The sequence below is a fragment of the Corvus hawaiiensis genome, chromosome 4 (genome assembly GCF_020740725.1).
Source record: "Corvus hawaiiensis isolate bCorHaw1 chromosome 4, bCorHaw1.pri.cur, whole genome shotgun sequence".
Classification (NCBI taxonomy): Eukaryota; Metazoa; Chordata; class Aves; order Passeriformes; family Corvidae; genus Corvus; species Corvus hawaiiensis.
In genome coordinates, this window is record NC_063216.1 from 60125739 (window position 1) to 60143101 (window position 17363).

General features: G+C 45.7%; 1 protein-coding gene across 3 annotated transcripts in view; it reads right to left on the reverse strand.

Moving 5' to 3' along the window:
* TRABD (TraB domain containing) overlaps positions 1-9354 on the reverse strand; it is a 35637-nt gene extending 26283 nt beyond the window's left edge. Inside the window, exon 1 of one of the 3 annotated variants that reach the window (XM_048301163.1) lies at positions 9246-9354. The gene's annotated coding sequence lies outside the window, so the exon portion shown is untranslated. Of the gene's footprint in view, positions 1-6149; positions 6219-8528; positions 8677-9245 lie in introns of those variants that run through there. The other 2 variants (XM_048301165.1, XM_048301164.1) reach the window with 2 other exon arrangements.
* Between the last annotated feature and the right edge of the window lie 8009 nt (positions 9355-17363).

Sequence of the window (17363 nt, forward strand, 5' to 3'; positions counted from 1 at the left end):
CCCCACCAAGTGACATTTTAGAAAACCTCATCCCATTCTCACCTCTAACTAAATTATATGCCTGATACTGGTGGGGGTGGGGGGAAGAGATCTTCTTTGAAGTTTACTCATGCTAACTAGCACCGTTTTTTAACTGACCTGTACCTTTGGAGAAAACAAGCTGTTTGTTTCCAGCTCACTGTTTCACTGTGGTTTCCAGCTGCAGCCTCTGCAGGGAATCCATGAACAATACTTCCATGGCCAGATGAGAGAATGGGCAGCCACAACAGGCAAGTCTGCCACTTTTCTTCTAGGACAAGTGGGCCTATGGGAATCTCATGAGGTTTATTAAGTGCAAGATGCTACACTTGGGTCAGGGCAACCCCCCATTATCAATACAGGCTGGAGGATGAAGGGATTGAGAACAGCCCTGCCAAGAAGGACTTGGGGGTGCTGGTGGATGAGAGGCCGGACATGACCCGGCAATGTGCACTTGCAGCACAGAAAGCCAAATGTATCCTGGGCTGTATCCAAAGCAGCGTGGCCAGCAGGGCGAGGGAGGGGATTCTGTCCCTCTGCTCTGCTCTGGTGAAACCCCATCTGCAGTGCTGCATCCAGCTCTGGGGTCCCCAATACAGGACAGACATCAACCTGTTGGAGCAAATCCAGAGGAGGCCACCACAATGGTTAGATGGCTAGAGCACCTCTCCTGCAAGGAAAGGCTGAGAGAATTGGGGTTGTTCAGCCTGGAAAAGAGAAAGCTTTGGGGTGACCTAATTGCAGCCTTCCAGTACCTGAAGGAAGCCAACAAAAAACACAGAAAGGGACATTTTACAAGAGCTGTAGTAACAGAACGAGGGGGAATGGCTTCAAATTGAAAGAGAGTAGATTTAGATTTGATATCAGGAAAAAATTCTTTACTTCTGAGCGTAGTGAGGCACTGGAATAGGTTGCCCAAAGCAGCTGTGGATGCCCTATCCCTGCAAGAGTTCAAGGCCAGGCTGGATGGAACTTGGAGCAACCTGGTCTAATGACAGGTGTTCCTGTCCACTGCAGGAAGGTTGGAACCAGCTGATCTTTAAGATCCCTTCCAACCCAGGAATTCTATGATCTTGTTTTCAGGTGCTTAGATCTGCCCAAGTTACACTGGAGGTGAAATTTTCCATGCAGAAGACCTGTTTCTGGATTCACCAGATTACAGGCAAGGCTGGCTACTCAGCTAGCAGCATTCTCCTCAGCAGGACTGGCAAAAGTCCATATATTTTGGGAATTAGTCAAATACCTTGGACCCCAGGCTGACCTAGCTCATCCATGTGAAAGGCACTACCCTTATACATTTCTTTATTCACAGAAGGTATTTGTGTGCTATGATATTTGAAATACAATCTTGAAGCCTCTGAGAGAAGACTAAATGTACCTTGCTGTTACACAGATCATCAGCTGAAGCACACAAATCTGTATGCACTTCCTTCCCCCATGTCCAATAGAAAGAAAGGGGGCCGATTCAGATCAAATCCTGGCAACCATCTGAACAATTTACATCCATGCATTTCCAAATTACTTGTAGTTTTATTTTTCAACCTGTGTTTTGGACTTTTTTTCTTTTTTTTTTTCCTTTTCTTTTTTTTTTTTAAGTTTACTTTCCTAAAGAAATGACACAAGGTAACAAAGCATCTTATTTGTCTGTGCTTGTTCACCCACAGGTAAATTTTAAACACTTATGGTAAGCAGAGAAGAGTCTCACAGTCATTTACAGGTGCAACGCACAGCACTGCTCCTCCAGGAAAAAAAGATCACTGAAGATTACAGGAGGTGCATGTGAAAAAGAGGCGGTCAGGGAACAGAAGGAAATTCAATCCCAAGTTGAAAAGCCACAGGCAAAAAAACCTGTTCAGAGAATTATTTACAGTGTTCCATAATATGTATACCACAATATCTCATAACCCCAAGTTCTACTTACCATGAGATTTGGCATGAACATGTGAAGCCAATCAAATTCCCCTCCTCCAGCTACTTCAAAGGCCTGTAAGAGCCCCTTGCGAGATATATCGCATACTGAAAACCTCAGACATGACAGTGCACTTCTTTCAGATGAACTGGGAGATGCAGCTTGTAGGCACTCATAAAGATCAGATATTAGGAAGTATTTCTGTTCTCTTATCTGCGAGGAGACTGTCTTAATCGTTCATTAAGGGATTCATTCTCCTGCTGTGAGTACTACCAAGAAAATTCCTGGAGCTAAAAGAAATAAAGAGAAGTCTGGTCTTGCTCCTTATAATCCAGCAAGATGAGGCTTTGCCTCTGAAATTTTCTTGAAAGGGCTGCTTGATGATTGAATCTCCACTTCAAACACCTTTTTCCCAGGCAAGTGGGATTCTTGTGCCTATTGCATCTTTGTTAGTCTGAGGGGTCCTGCCATTCACTGGGCCATTAAAAATTGTTGCTTATATATCCATGTGTGAACAAATGAAGCCCTTTTTTCAACTCTTAAGACACTTAGGCAACCAAACAAATTTTTGAGACCACTGAATAAACTGTAAATGTAGGATTTAGCCATTACTCATCCCTACTGATAGGCACCTATTTCCTCTCAAGGTCGTCTTATTCTGACAGTACACAGAGGACAGCCATTGCTACTGAGAAAAGCACTGCCAAAGAGGGGCTGTATTTTTTCCATGCACATTGGCATTATTCTCTTTCCCCCAAAACTGCAAGTTCAGAAAGGAACACACAGGAAAGTTCAACATCTTCTAGCAATGCTTATCCTGCACAGAGGCTGGCAAAGCAGAGTTAGAAAGACCTCCCTGCCATGCTATTTCACATCAGCCCTCGAGCTTTCCTAAATTAAACCAGCTTCAGCAGTGCTTCCTCTTTGTGTGAAATCTTCTCATGAACTCATTTTTCGTACTTGACAGTCTCAGTTGACCAAAGTGTTTCAGTTCTAGCTTCATTTTTAGGCATCTGAAACTCTCCTATCCTGCAGTCTCAAGAACACAAGAGGTACACTCTCTCACAAATCAGGGCTCCTAGCAAGGCAAGTTAAATAACAAAATGCCCTTTCCCGTTTAATTTCAATGAGGTATTTCAGTGAGAAAATTCAAACGAACGCCACACAGGGGTGGACAGACAATTCACTATGGTATCCTCCTACAGTAGGGCTGAACTTGTTCCTTTGCTGTCTTGTCTAAACTTGCTTTCTTCAGAGAGTGATTCAACTGAATCAATAAAAAAGCTCTCTAAAAACCTCTCATGGTCCTACCTATAAAACAACCTAGTCAGCTACTTTCCAACAAGATTTTTATTGAATGTTTTCCTCCTTCTGAGCTATACAGAAATTCAGAAGCAGCACTTTCTTTCCTCAACATGTTGACACTGCAAGAGGGAAATAAAAGTTGCCTGTAGTTTTATAATTGCTCTTTATTTTCTCTAGATGTGTGTAAAGAAACTAGGAAAGGAGTCACCAAACTACAACTGGTTCCACCTTTTATTGAAAGGAACAGGCAAAAAATTTCTGTGTTTGATCCCCTCAACAAACAAATGTAAATACATCTATTAATGCTTTTGATAGTTACAATATTCACTAACACTGCACAAGGTACAGACACTTTGGTACTCAAAGTATTAATCCCATAGCCTCCGAGATATGATTGTATGTACTTCCCTGTTCTACAAATAAGAAACTGAGGTATATGAATGCTTAAATAATCTATAAATCTGACCTCTGGTAGCTAAACAAGTAGTTAGAAGGCTCCTGGAACTTTCAAAGCATTTCAATTTTGCAATCTGAATTTTCCTTTGTTTTTAATCATTGGTCCTTCTAGGATCCCCACACACCCCACAGGACAGAACTTCCTCATAGTAACACAGCAACACCACTCATCCTTGTTCCTCTAAAGTGGCTGTGGGAAAGACAAGAGGTAGGCTAAGGACTGAACTTGAGAGCAGGCTGTTGAACAATAAAGTGGGAGTCCTCCAGTGAAAATACAGCACACCTCACACAGGTCATGTTACAACTGAGCCAAAACTGACCTGAACCGGACATAAGCCACAGGCACACACAAAAGTCAGAGACTCATGTGTGAGCTCTCTAACACCAGTATCCTTGGCCAGAACACAGCTTCCATCAGCTTGGTATGAGATGCAGCAATAAAAATTTACGTGCATCTACGTGCAATATGTGTGCTGTGTTCCTTTCACCCTCTAAACCTGCAGTTTCACTAGCAATGGGTATTTGATTTAGCTGGTATAGCCTGTACACTTTACAGTCATATTATGCACTGCAGAAGCACATCTCATTTGAATGCTGCCACCCTTTTAACAGGATCACTTATTTTATGTGAACAGAAGAGGCATATCAGTACTTCAGAAGATACAGACCCAACTTTTCTCCCACTGACAGACTGTTGCACTTTTTACTCGCTGACCTAACAAAGCACCTTCCACGCTTAACATTTAACCTATTAAGAAGGCAAATCCAAAATAAGATACCCACTTAGGTCTCAGCACCATACTCTGGAATGTGAACAGAGTATTTAAGACTGATGAGACTTTTTCCATACTTTCACACAGAAATCTTACAAATGTTTACAAACAATCATCAGCTCCAAATGGTGTCTTCTCTGTTGATAGACTGCTCATACTCAGAAGGATGCATCAGCTGAAACCTGTCTGCCAATTAACGTAACAGCCACAAATTCAGAAATCGGTATGTATTTCAGAATTATCACCAATGTGACCTACTCCACATATTGCATGTTATCTCTTTGACACAAACCCACGCCTTTGAAACTTAACTGAGCAACTGGTTCTGTAATCACAGATGGTTGTAGAGCATGGCTCTGGTTTCTCACGACTCAGAAGTTCACAAATTTCAAAATACATATTTTTACCCTCTGAGTATCAATGAGGTGTTCCTGCAAAATTAACTGTGCAGACATATGCAGCCTAAACTCAGGTACCTGCACACTGGAGTCAACATCCATGTGCATGCCTCGGAAGCTAAAATATAAAAATCAAAGACAACTGCATTCATTTTGCTTGAAAGGAGGTGTTGAAACACAAGAATATGTGGCCTGGGATACTGAAAACATGCTTATCGGTGAAAGACAAGAAAGCATTCTCATATTCTTTGTGGTTTTACAAGTTATTGCTATTACACTGACTAGGTCTACTTGATGAAATGAGTAAGTATGAGGTGAATCAGGATGGTAATGCATTGCAGATTTGAGAATAAACACTAGCCCACATCCTTATTCTTTTAAGAGGTTGCAGAGACATAGCTAAACTTAGAAACATGGGGCAGAAAGACCACAGTGATGTGGCTCATGTCTGGACAGGCACTCAGAAACTGACAGTTTTTTAGAACCTACACGTCTATCCAAGCCACTTTCCTATTGTATTCCAATGTGACTTATGTGAATTCAGTGAAGATCTAGAACCAAAATAATTTCATTAGACTTTCCTGTAACCAGCAGATTGCGGTAAGATATCAGTACACCTCCTCCCTCCAGGCCATGTAAAGCTATGAACCAAGTGATACTTCTGATTTTGGAAAACTCTCTAGCACACTCCTAAGCAGAACAAAAGGAAAACAGCACAGCTGCTGCACGTGTAGTTTCTATGGAGTTCTACAAGAAGCAGGTTTTTTGCTCTGTTCATTACCTACAAGCAGCAAGCAAAGGAGATGGGTGAAGAAGTTCTGCGGTGTCAACGGCCGTCAATGGCTGTTTGAGATATGCAGAAGCTGCATTGCAAAAGTACTGGCAGACACATCAACTTTTGCTATGAACACTTTTAAACACAACCCTTATGATGGTTTGGAGGGATTTTAGAGGACAAAATAATTTTGCCCAACTGTCAAGCACATTACTTATCAGTAGAGTTCTTCTGCCTGTCCCTTTCATCCTAGTCTCCAAACAACACCTGGGAACAAGCTGATTTACTCTTTCAAAATCATCAGGTGAAACACAAAGCTGAAAAAATTATATGACATCGGCTCATCTTCTGGCAACAAGTAAAGACACAGAGCTCTACTGTGGCAGGGAACTGAGGGAAAAGGGTCAGGTTTCACAACAGACCTCAGAGACAAAGCTCCAGGACAGCAAATTCCAGCCTGCAGTCACAGAAGCCCCACGATAACACTAACAGCTCAATACTATCGACACACTCACCAGGAAAGCTGTCCCGTTTCCAAGTCCATCCAGCTGTTGTACTACTCATTTAACCTGGAAAGGACTCTGTACCTGACAAATTCAGTATATATAAAGAAAAAAAAAAAAAAAAATCTCTATTTCCATGACTATCTGCTGCCCTTCCAAGAAATGAGAAAACTCCTCAGCAACTCCTGATCCTGGTTCCTCACACACAGGCCTTCTTTACAGGCTATGCTGTAACTGGCTGTCTTGCTGTCCTTCTGAAGGACGGCTCCCAGTTGTGCAACACACAAGATATGCATCCTAGCAAGGCAAGATCAGGATCTCCAGGTGCAGTACACAGGTGATTGGAGACTTTCTTCAATTTTAGCAGCAGTCATGGTGGTGTTTGGCTGTGGTGCAGGCTCTTGCTCTCTCTCAAAAGCGGGCACACCCTTCCTGAGATAGACAGACCTCTCAACATAGAAGCATGACATTGCACTGACCCTAGAGACAGGGTTATTTTGCAGACAGCCTGAAGGGCTTACCCACCGGAAGACACTCTCAGAGCTCCAGTGTAGTCTTTCCTGTAGCTTGATATGCAGTGTCATCAGGACACTTAAATTCTTGCATGTGGACATGCTAAGTCCCTGCATCCCTCAGTGACTTCAATCAAAACTGCAAACCAAGTCAACTACAGGCAGGGGAAGGAAGGAGGCAGTAGAAAACAACTCCTCTACTTTTTTTTTTCTTATTAGAAAAAGAAGTGTAAAGGAAGAGAACTTGTCACTGAGTGCATGCACATTTTCCGACAAATCTATAAACTGCAGTTAATATTAAAGTTATGTTCCCCTGAGTCCTGTTTTAGGAAGGGAGAAAAATACTCACTGCTAAAGTTCCAAGTTCACATACAAAACTGCAGCCTTAACTAACATGTTCATAGCACCTGAAATTTGAATGGTCCTTTAAAAAAAACATTCAATAATTGAAGGTCTGACCTCACATTCAATTCACATAGGTATTTGCAAATACGTTTCTAATCTAATAACATCACCAAGAGAATACATTGGTCAGATTTTGTACTAAATAATCTATGAGAGACAACCAGTGCTGCTAACCAGAGTGAACTTCCCCTGACAGAACAAGGAGAGCTGCAGAATCCTTCTTTCCCACTGGCACTGGCTGGCAAAGCACATGCTGTGATATCACTTCAGACAGACACAGTTACAGACCACTCCCATTAAATCTGGAGCACATTTATCTCTGGCCTGCTCTCATTTCTACATTTTCAAAGACTGCCCCAAATATCTTTCTTCACTTTTCCTGAATAGCAAATAAGGAAAAAGAAGATGCTTTCTAAAAAGTGTTATTTTAAAAAAGCACTCATATGACTCGCCCACAAATAGGTGCCAATACCACGTGGTTCGTTCGCAGTTGTGGTGGCAGCAGCAGCATTTCATTATATTTACCATATGGAAGAAAGAATACACTGAAAAATCAATCTAACTCTTCCAGCACCAAACTACACAATATCCAAGTCTACAGTTAAGATGCCAGAGTGCCAGACACTGTGAGGACTGAAATTTACAATAAGCAACTTACAACTAAAATTTACAATACAATAGTCAATTCAAGTTACTGAATCTTGCAAGTCTACTGACTGCCACCAACAGCAGGGCACAAACCAGTGCCACAGCCACAACCCAGATTTTTCAATTAATAAACTCATTTAGCTTAGGATAATTAAATGGACATGTGTTTTCCCCCTGCTGTGCAAGGTCTACTAAAATACAGTAGAGAAACCCCTGGAATCTGTTTGGTTTGGGTTTTTAAATTTTTTTTTGCTTTACTCTGTTAGCTTTCCAAGAAGGAGTACTTCCATTAATGAGGTGAACAGTAGTTGCACAAATACATGCCTATACAAAATGGAGAAGTGAAGTCGTTCCAGACACACTATTGTCACCACCACATTTGCAAAATAGCATCTAACTTGTAAAAGACCATCCCGTTCCCTCACTTTTACAACCCATCAGCTGCAACTTTCTGCAAAGTTTTACCAAAGAAAAATACTCTCTTCCTGAAAGCTAGCAAAAACAAACACCTCTGTTGTATGGACACCTGCATCGGTACATGTATTTTCCTCAAGAGAAAAGCCCAGGCTATACCTGTGACACGAGTTATGCTCAAGACCCGGGTTAATCGGAACTATTTGCAGAGGTGAATTCAGAAAAAGCAGAAAAAGCCACTGCTTTTTCTAAGACTGCTTTTCTAAAACTGCTAAGAGACCAAAAAAACCCAAAAAAACAACAACAACAAAAAAAACACCCTAAAAAAGAAAAAAAGAAGAGCTGTGAGTTTCGGCTTTTCCGCAGCTCCCCGCCAGAACCAAACAAATCCCACGCTCTTATCACGAAACACCTGGACCAGGAGCGCTGTGCCACGTCCGTGAACCCGCAAACCAGGGAACAGCCGTAACGAAGGAGCTGAGGACACGTGGGCCCAGGACCTTACAAACGGCCCCAGGAGTCGCGTTCCCCACAAGGTTCCTGCCCAGCGGCAGTTCCCCGGCCGGCAGGGCAGGGCAGCGCGGGCCTCCTCGCGGGACGCGGGCGGGAAGCGGCCTCCGGCCTCCTCTTGCCCCGCGAGCGCGGCCGAACGCCTCAGCCCGCCCGCTGCGAGGCGGAGCTCGCTCGCTCGCCCGCCCGCCGGGAGGCCCCCCCCCTCCCGGAGAAGCCCCTCGGCCCCGCCGCCTGTGGGGTCACCGGCGGGGCAGCGCCAGACCAGCCCCAGCTGCAACTCGCTCGCCAGGCCCGGGGAGCACTTCCAGCAGCGGGAGCGAGCGGGGCCGCCGCGCCCTGGCCACATCCCTGCCCAAGCGGGCGCTGCCCAGCGGCACCTCCGAGCCGACAGCTGGAGGGGCAGGGCCGGGCGCGTGCCAAGGGCGAGCAGTGAGGGGACACGGCAGCGCCGCTCGCAGCCCCCTCCCCTCCCGAGGGGCACGGGGAGAACCGCGACATCCTCCATCCGCTCCCCCTTGCACGCGCCCACCGCGACCGGGGCCGGCCCCAGCACGGCCCCGCCGCCCCCCGGCCCGGCGGGACGCGGCAGCCCGGCCGTCCCCCCGTCCCCACTGACCTGCCGTGCTGGGCGATGAGAGCGGCGGAGCCGCCGCTGGCCGGGCCACTGCGGGCGGAGCGGGCGCGGGGCGCGTTAGTCGGACAACGTGCTGCACGACTCAGCGCGGGGCGGGGCCGCCGCGGGGCACACTGGGCGCTGTAGTCCTCCTGTGCTCCTGGTTGCGGGGCAGCGGGCGGCAGCGGACTACAGCTCCCAGCCCACGGACTCCGCCGGGCCCTCCTCCTCCTCCTCCTCCTCCTCCTCCTCCTCCTCCTCCTTCGCTCTCTCCGCGCGGCTCCCCCGCCGGCGGCCGCTTCGCTCCGGCCCGGGGCCGCGCGGCCCTGTGTCCGCGCCGGGTCACAGCGGCCGCCCGGACCTGTGTCGGTGGAAGGGTCGCCGGGGGCCATCGGGATTTCTGCGGGAGCCCCGGAACGGAGCGTGCGGAGGTGCCTTCAGCTTCCCTGGGGGGCAGGGGCCCTTCTGGCAGGGAATTGAGCCACGTCTTTGAGGCTGCTTCTCCCTGTACCGGTGAAGCAGCTCTGCGGCCGCGGCGAGCGCTCGCACCCGAGCCCGGCTCGGTTCAGGAGGTCCGGCTTGTCACCGACCTTCAAGCCCTGGGCGCGGAGCCAGCAGCGCTCCCCAGGTGTCCGTGCCTGCTGTGGCTGCTGGCGGTGTGCTGGCACACGCGTGGCCGTCCTTGGAAGCCGTTTGGGAATGTGTACGGGTGTAAAGAGAGAACCCTTAGGGGTGGGACTGCTTGGGGTGTCCATGTGCAAACACGCCGTGGGTCTAATGAAGACTGAAATCGCAGGGATATCACACTCCAAACGACGTCATCTCTGAAGTTACCCATTACTTCCTCGATGTACAGCCCTGCTTGCCACTGCTGTTCTGGCCCTTTGCTTTCTTTCTTCCAGTGGGCCTCTTCTGCTGGAACAGAGTTAAGTGTCACCCACAAGACGTGAAAAATCTGTGTTACACCACCTGTTAAAGTACAAGGGGTATTTGGTGATACTCCAAATTAATAGGCTGACACATATTACTGGTCAAGAAAACATTTGTTTTCAAAAAGATGTGTCAAGAGTTGATTGTAGCAACCGGTTGTGTCTTGGAATTGTCGCTATCCTTTTCCTGCTTCTGATAAGTCACAGTTCAGTGACCATATGGCTTAAACACCCATTTAGTCTGTGCACACATTTGTTGTCTAAATACAGTTTCATTTGAACAGATGTGAAGGTGTGTTTTCTGATCTTTTTTTACTTTACTTTCACATCCTGGGTTAGTTTAGGATTAGTTGCAAGTATGTGGAAATCAAGTCCAGACATGTTGAGACAGTTGGGAGTTTTACTTCCTGTTTCATCTTGCTGTAAAAGCACAGAGCAGGCATTTAATGTGTGAATGATCAAAACACACCTAATCAAGTAAGGTATAAGCTATGCAGACCTTCAGTTCTAAGGAAAAAACATCCAATGTCTAACAGAAAAGGAAGAAAAATTCACTTTGGCCATTTTAATCTAGTGCTGTACACTGATTTAAATACTTTCATTTTGTTCTCCCACAACTGGTGAGAAAAGGCCACCAAGAAAGATGGGACACTGTATTAGATCAGAACAAGTTGGTTGCTGTTTTTGGGGAGTGTGCCTGATGGCTTTATTGGCATCTGCCCTTTGAGTAGTGTCATTCCTAGATGCAGCTGCTCCCCCTGACCACAGCTGCTTGCTTCTGAGTCTGCTTCTAATCCCACCTCTTCCAGGCCTTGCCCAGCCATAAGCTTTCCATGGCACCAGATCCACCACAGGGCTGTCCTGGAGCAGGTATAAGCCTGTGAAGGTTGGCTAAGCAGCATGTGAGAGTCCTTATGCTCAGCAGCCTGAATTTCAAGTTGCAGTAGTGTCCCTCACAGAGCTGATCACAGTTTTTATCCTCAGATTTGCTCAACTATCAGTGTGTGCCAGGCTTATACTCAAGCCCCAGTTACTTGTACTGTCATGTGTTTGGTTCAAGCTGATACTGAAGCTGAGTGACAGTTCAGTATGTTTTTGACTGCAGCTCCTCCTACTTCACCACCAGGGGTGTTTTGTGCGAACTCTGTGAGCCCCTTGACAGACTGTAGATCTGTTCCCAAGTTTCCCACTGCTTCAGCTGCAAAGGTTCAATGATTTTTTGGTCAGAGCATGGGAGCACTGCCTTAGCCTGCAGGAAAGACCTCACCTGATCTGATCTGATTGACAAGCACTGTGCTTTTGGGAATACTGCGACCTTGCTGGCCTGATTTTTAGCTCGTGAAGCTGCACCCTGATTATGTCAACAGTCTTGGTAGTTGCGTGTATACTTACTTCAGGCAGTGTTTCCTTTGGTGGCTCAGCAAGAGCTGTGGTGGTTGAACATGCCTTTACAAGGACTAAAGTAAGATGCAGGTCTCTACTGACACGAAACAGTGTGGCTGGAGATTCTGCCTCTGCTGTTTCAGCTTAGTATGTGGTGCACAACACTTCTGAGAGTGTAGAGGGAGGGCTGAAATGGGAGGAAATTTATCAGAAGCAAGACCTCTGCCAGCAGGAGGTCTGAGAGGTGCCCTTGTGCCAAGACTGTGCCAAGGATCCCTCTGCCAACTGTAGTGTCTCTGCAGGGGCCTGCATGACTGTAAATTGTGTTCTGCTCCGTTGTGAGTAATGAATGAGAGAGTTGTGGTAATTGAACACTCCGTTAATTAGCAATTGCAAGATGGGTCACTGGTGTCTTCTGAGGCCAGTGTAACATGTAAATCCAGTTCTTAACATTTAATAATTTGAATATCTTCTTTAAATATCGCTATTGATGTGAGATTGTTTTGAGATCAATGGCAAATACCAGTAGTGAAGACAGGACATGATAGATGATTCCTGAATTTCTTCAGTGTTTCAACTCTACTAAAAATGCACTTTTTTTTAACTGAAATATCTGTATATACAGTATATCTGAAGTAAGTTTGTTGTGTAATGAGTCAGAAAGGCTTCTCATGCACATGCCACTGTTCTTAGGCATAGAAATTTCCAGGAATTTTTGGGATTTCCAGGGCTAAGAACAAGGAGGGGAAGCTAAGTGCACTTCTGCGTGCCTTCCCTTCCTCTCTTTCCTTCTTTTCCTCCCTCCCTCCTGCCTTCATCTTCCATCCATTCTGCTCTCTTTCTCTTTTTGAACAAGTTATTTTTACATTAGGTTTCTTAAGAACTGATAGAAGTAATGGTGACATGAGCCAGAAGAGCTGGTTGTCTCCAGTGATCTCTGGTTTGTAGCAAATAGAGACCCAGTGAAACCTTTGAATCAGTGCCTGAACAGATTTCCAGGGAAGGCACCAGGCTGTTTCCTGGATGGCCGTATGTCTGTCCGTGTCACAACAAGTTCTTAAGAACCTGTAATAAAGAACAAAATCACCACTACCGCCCAAACCAAAAAACCTTGAGCATTAGAAATGTTATTCAAGCATCTGACCTAAACTGGTGTTTGCTTGTATCCAAGCCCAGTAGCTCCTGCTCTGTGGGACTGGAGGATAGCTTTCTCTTTGTAGCAGCCTTTACCTGTTTAAACATTGTCACGTCTCCTCTTGCCTTCTCTAGATTAGTGAGCCTTAACATTTCCTCCATGAGTCCCGGCCTCATGGACACTTGGCTGGGGTCGGTACTGCACACTGCCTGGAAGACGCACCTGGACACATCACTGCTGAGCGCTCCCCAGTTCCGCAGAATCCTTCCCCACCACCTCTGGCGTTTCCAGCCCTGGAGCAAGGCGGGGGTGGTGTGACCATGGCTCGCCGGGATACAGACGGGAGCGTCTCAGAGGCGAGGCGGGGCAGCCGCGGGGAGCAGAGCGCCGGGATCGCGCCGGGACCGCGCCGGGATCGGGCAGCTCCGGGATCGGGCAGCTCCGGGATCGGGCAGCTCCCGCGGGAACGGGAACGGCGCCGGGAGCGGCGCTGCCGCGGGGCTGGAGCGCCCCCTGGCGGCCGCGCTCCGCCAGCGCTCCTCGGGGCTGCTGCGGTCCCCGCGCGGCGCCGGGGCCACCCCGCAGCCCCCACAGCCCGCCCTCAGTCTTCTTTTCTGGCGCGATTTTGGGAGACATCATCCGTGTCAGACTGCGAGGCAGATGGAGAAAGGCAGAATGACTAGCAGCTTCGCTGAATTTCTTTGACCGTCCTCCCTGGAGGAGACGCAGGTTTCTGCCGTTTCGGTCTCACTCGCTGTTTGTTATCGCTGAGAGAAGCACCCGAGGGCCACCTCCAGCGTGCTTCACTCCCTCGGGTCGGGAGTGTGGAGTGTATTCACGTTGCTTTGAAACAGCATCATCTAAACGCGCTAAGAGGGAAGTTAGAGAGCGAGTCTGCTGCGCCCAGGATGGATACGACTGTACTGTCACTCGGGCACCACAGAGATGGCAGCCTGCCATGTCAAGAGTGCCATGCAGATCCAGAGTCCTCCGTGCACTGGTGTATCTGCTCCTGAGGCTGGGAAGGTCTCGGAGCTGTTCCTTCTACACTGCTTCTACAACGGAGTTGCTGTCTGTGGCTGGAACTGGCTCCAACAAAGCTGATTTGGTAAATCAGAACCGAACCACACACTGGACTAGTTCAACTGCCTCTGGACTTTACAGTTTACCCTTAAAATTTGCATGATGTGTGGGGACAGTTCATCATGAGTGATTGCTGTAAAGGGAAACTCGGTGGGAAGCTGATGACTGTGAGCAAGGATTTAGTAGCCCAGGTCCAGCCTAGCTGCTGTGCTGGAGACTATGGCATGGGCACAGGCAGCTGTGCAGCCCACAGTGTGCCTGTGGAAGAGGATGGTGCTGATGGCAGAGAGGGTGGAAAGGCTACAGCTCCTTTGTTCTTCCTCTGCATCATCCCCCTTTACATTCAATTTGTAGCAGACCTGCATAGCAGAGTGCATTGTAGACACATTCCTAGTACTTACGGGTAACACATCTTGGGTAGCAGAAGCTGTATTGGCACAGGGCTGTTTGTGAGATCGTTCGTGTGGGAGGCATGCAGAGTGAGCAACATGGCATTGCTGTGACAGCAAGGTGGATGTGAGACATCTGCTCTGGGCTTTCCTCGACCAGGAGGCAAATCAGAGCTTGTGCTTCTCTACAGGAAAGGCTGGAAAAGAAGGCAAAACAGAGATGTACCTCTGCGAGGAAGTCTAGGATTGCACAAATTAATCTTTCTGTTCACCAGGGGAAACCACAAGTGCCACAACAAAGCCTAACCCCCCTAAGCTTTGGAAGACAAGGAGAGACAACAGAGTTATTATATGTGGTCTTGTTCCTACACATGAACAATTAAATCACATGGTGCTGTCTTCAACTAATAACAGACTGGATTAGAGCTACAGAACAGAAAATCTGGGCTAATGCCAGTTTCCAATCCATAATGCACACTTGTCTGCCTCAGATTTGAAAGCTGTATGGCATTATGGGAGGCTTTGGTTGTAATCCCTGCAAATAAGTAAACAAATGAGTTGAAGATAAAGACCAGTTAATGAAGCACTGAAAATCACTGCTGATGTCAATGTGAGATGTGGACATAAGAAAGAGAATGAGGGGTCCAGATACTTCATTTAAAGTTGTACTGAAAACCCTGGTTTGGCAATGGGATTTTTTTCTGTTAAATTCCTCCCTTCTCACAAGCCTTGGGGCATACATAAGCACTAACAGCTTTTCCTACAGCAGATTGAACTGGGGATTGAAAGAGCTGGGTGCTTCCTCCTCTCCAGTGATTCCCCAGGGGATCATTCAAAGCAAAGAACAGTGAGTTAATTTGAGCAGGTGGTGCAAACATTTTTCCACATACTACATCCATATGTGGAATCAGTGAAAGTGCTGTAATCAACTTGCCCGCTCACCAGCTCCCCTATTTGCATGAGCTGTATGACTCCTTATGTGTACATGCATTCATTTAAGGACACAGCTTGCACAGCTGAAGTCCCTGGCAAAGTTCTGTCTCACTTCAGTGCCTACAGGACCTGGCTCTAGGAGCTTGCTGTGAGTGGGCTAAAGCTGGAAAGCCTCAATACTGTTATATCGTATTCCTTCAATTATGTAATTAAATTTTTTAAAAATCAAGCCTGTCATATGATTACAATCCCTTTCTTACTAATATCTAGAAATGCTCTGATTCACAAATCCCAGCTGCTTTTGCCTTCATAGATTAGATGGAAAAGTGCTTAACACATGAAAAGTCCCTTCATAATGCCTTTCCCCTGAAAAAATAATTAAGTTGCTAATAAAATCATTAGGGCACCTTAATGTTACATTGTGTTTGTGTATATTTCAGTAGTAGGGAGTAGTTGTACAACGCAGAATCAGAACCTAAAATCCAAAGTTATACCTACCGCATATCAGAATATTCAATTAACTCCCGTGGATTTGAGTTGAAATGTCAGGTTCCCATGCCTGTGTCCTCTAAGGGACCTTGAAATGAGGAGGTGCAATTTCCAAGCAGTTAAATGTGTTCAAATTTTCTGCAGAAAATCCTGGGGCATACACCTAAGGATAAGAGTGAAGAGAAGGAAGGAGACATCCTCAAGATGTCTGAAAAGGTGGAGAACTTACTGGTTAAACGCAGACAAGTTTGAAAAGGACTCTATTAGGAAAAAAATAAAAGATTAAAATTACCACATGGTCACAATGAACAGCTTTCAGTCACCTGCTCTGGGGCTTGTGGTCCTGGTAGAGCGGTTTAAAGAGTTACCACCTTTTAATCAGAGTTTAGTGCCCCTAATGAACTTGTAAGGGTTCATGCAAATCATTCTACCTGGCATGACAGTGGCCTAGAAGCACTCTTGTAATCTGCCCTTCCATCTCTAGTGAGAATATAGGAACTCACAGCAATAACTTCCCAAACCATTTGCTTAAGGGCTGCCTGTGCCCTGCAACAAAATTTCTCCATCTGAAAACCTGAATAGTCCCCAGACAGGTTACTGCCTAAATTGGCTACTTTTCTTGGGAAAAGAAAACAAAACTATAACAGTATAAAATTGTATTATATCTGTGAACTGGACACCATGCCAAAAAAAAAAAAAAAAAAAGAAAAGTAGTGCTCACAGATGGCACACCAGAGTTAACAGCCATGTCTTCCAAATGTTCTAATAAATATATTGACTTCGGGCTCCTTTTCTTATGTAGTTAGTCTTGCTATCAGCAGAAGACTGTGAAATACTACTACTTAACTGTGACAGAAATAGATGAGACACACCAAAATAGAGGACTTTGCAAGTCCACAAATGCTCAATATCAGTGCTATATTTTTTGACACTAATAATGTCCTAGTGACATATCTCAGAGCTGCCTATACAAAGCAAAACCATTTATGATACAAAACATTCACAACAATTGTAAATGTGACAATCCAAATTCAGTTGGGAACTTACTTTCACATGTGGAGATTCCATATTGAAAGTGAAATTTTTCACAAGCAAACATCTTGGGGGTGGTAATAATGATCAGAATTGTGTTAGAGAGCTGTGATCTGCTAGGTAAATTTGTATTTTTTCCTAAATACTTTGATTAATTGAGCAAAAAGATAAAGGGCATGTGTTCCTTGATTGTCTTTCTTTTTTAATGAGTTAGTTGTCTACAAAGGTGATGGAAAACAGGGGAAAGGGGTGAATTAGAGATTTTGCAGATAGCAATAGCATCTAGATATTTTGAAGGATGATGGGAGGAAAGATAAAGCTCCCATCAAAGTTTACAGGTCTTGTTTCCTGTGTTTACTCTGTCTTTGCATCAGCCCGATACTGCTGTACTTAAATTTGGGCTTGCTTTTAATGAGTGACCTTTCCATGCAGTGAAGAATCAAGTCTTACATGCCTAGGGGTACATTCTGCTGTTTGTACTTGCTTAGGAAAAATTAAGTTATTATTGCGTAGCAGAAATCCTCCTTTAACTCAAAGATAAAGAGGCATTTTTTGAATCTGTATAATTCTGTAAGGATGGTTTACTGTATTTTTTATTTTAGGGAGGAATTAGGCACCCTTGAGTTGACTACAACAGTCCTTGTTCCTCCTCAAGAATAAAGGAAGAATTGTGTATAATTAAGAATCACTGCAAATTTTTAATTAATTACTTATGCAAAATAAGAACTCTCTTTTTCTCCAGCATAGG